Genomic DNA, 2,500 nt, shown 5'->3' with positions numbered 1-2,500 from the left:
TCACCAGATGCAAAGAAAGCAAAGAGCGGGGACGTCAACTTCCCTGAATCCGAAGAGCACGAGGCCGACGACGAAATCTTTACAGCTTTAAATATGGCTGAGGGCCTTCAAAAAACACTGGAGATCAATCGAAAGTTGGAAAAGCTGGATGCTATTCAAATAACGGTGAACGATGTCCAAGCTGCCAAGCGTCTCTTCAGAAACTGAAAGGAAGAATACAGAAGTTGGAATGCTCTCAAACAACCGCCAAGCGCGACATTGAGAACCTGACAGAAAGCTTCAAAGCGGCCGAAAAGAAACACCAAAAATCGGCAGCGAGCTTAAAAGATCATCGGGAGAAAACTAACCTTTCCCTAACCGATTTGCAGAAGGTAAATGATGATCTACAAGCCAAGCTTAAAGAGATAGAAGACAAAAGTCTCTATTTAGAAGCATACTCGAGACGGGAAAACATAATATTTGAAAAAATTCTACAAGCGACAGACAAAGAAGACACTGAATCAGTTCTTCGCATTTTCCTTGAAACGGAACTAGGCTACAAAGATGCAAATACCGTTGAAATTCAAAGAGTTCATCGCCTAGGAAAGAAGAGAGACGAAGAGAAGCCCAGACCAATTATTGCGAGGTTCCTTCGATATAAGGACTGTGAAGAAATATTGTCAATGGGCTTTCGTCTGCATGGAAGCCCTTGTAGGATGTACCAAGATTTACCCTACGAAATCGTCGCAAGACGAAGGAAGCAGATGAGCACATTTAAAGAAGCGAGAAAAAATAACATCCCAGCATCTTTTAGTAGAGCACATCCTGATAAGCTTTTTATAAAAGGTAAACTTTGGCCAGTTGGTAAGCCTCTCGTGATACCAGAATAGGTGAGATTGCTTTTCTTTATTATAACCACGACCGTGTTACATTTTATGTCCAGGGACCGATTTTGCCACCCGCTAATATGCATTACCAGAGAATTTTTTTGGGCGATCGGAAAGGAACTCGTATTAGACGGTGCTTTAGTATCTCTTATCCGTTTGCACGATTCTAGGCTTAAGACTTGGCTCTTGTCCCTTGCCGGAGAGGTTTCTTATCTATTTCTGTATATTTGTTTTTGTGTATGTTTTGTTTTGTTTTTATGCCTTTGTCGCTTACTTGCTTGTTTTAACCGGAAACACCAAGCACTAATTCTTATCATGCTGTCCAGTGATTGCGGAGCTTTGTTACCGGGTCATAGAGGTATTTGTCTACAAAGCTTCCTAGGAGAATATCTATGGCTCTGACAATAGCGTCACTAAATGTCAGGGGATTAAGAGACAACACAAAACGTAGAGAGATGTTTAATTGGATACGCGCAAAACATTTTTCAGTGTATATATTACAAGAGGTTCACTGCACTGAAAACACTAATCAAGTATGGTCTGCAGAATGGGGCTACCAAACTATTTTTAGCAACTACAAGAGTAATAAAACAGGGGTATGCATACTTTTCAATAACAACTTTGATTTTCAAATTGAAAAGGTTTTCATTGACCCCCAGGGACGCTTTATTATTTGCGACATTAAAACCAATGAAAACTGTTTGACCTTGGCTAATATATACGCTCCTAATAAAGACAATCCAGCTTTCTTCCTTGATTTTTTTGATCACCTTATAGACTTTAAAGGCGATGACATTATCATAGGAGGAGATTACAATCTTGTACTCGATTTAGATAGGGACAAGAGAGGCGGCCTTGCCAAAACTCATCAAAATAGACGTCTGGAGGGTTTTACATCCTGATACTAGTGGTTTCACGTGGAGACAGCATCGTCCAAGAATACAGTGCAGACTCGATTTCTTTTTAGTTAGCCAAAACACGGTTAATATTACAACTCTCACCGATATCATCCCAGGCTATAAAACGGACCATTCGATGATTACGCTACGCTTATCACTACATTCAAATCCACGCGGACCAGGTTTCTGGAAATTAAATACATCTTTGGAAAGAACTCAAGTTAGGCCATCGCTACTGTGTGCATGTGATGGATGAAGAATCTTCGCTGATCCACAGCATCAGGAACTTCTTATGCAACACCATCTTTTTTAACTGAATCTTATGCAACACCATCTTTTTTAACTGAATTGGAGTATATGAACCAAATTAAAACAACGATTCAGGAAACTTATGACGAGTATAAAAACGATGAATTGGTCAACCCCTCTCTCCTTTGGGAAATGATAAAGCCAAAAGTGCATGAAAAATCGCTCCGCTACTCTAAGAATAAAACGAAACAGGCCAAACAACGTGAAGTATATGTGGAACAAACAATTGCCAGATTACAAGAGGAACTTGACAACTAAACTGCTGAAGACACGCTCTCTTCAAACCTGGAGGAGAAGATTGTTGAATCTCGCACTAAAGGTGCAATTTTGAGATCTAAGTCTAGGTGGTATAATGAAGGTGAGAAAAACACCAAATACTTTCTAAATCTGGAAAAGCGACACTTTAAGCATGGGACAATCAGTCAA

The sequence above is a fragment of the Montipora capricornis genome, chromosome 8 (genome assembly GCF_036669925.1).
Source record: "Montipora capricornis isolate CH-2021 chromosome 8, ASM3666992v2, whole genome shotgun sequence".
NCBI lineage: Eukaryota > Metazoa > Cnidaria > Anthozoa > Scleractinia > Acroporidae > Montipora > Montipora capricornis.
The sequence above is the reverse complement of the archived record's forward strand: the minus strand, read 5'-3'. Positions refer to the sequence as shown.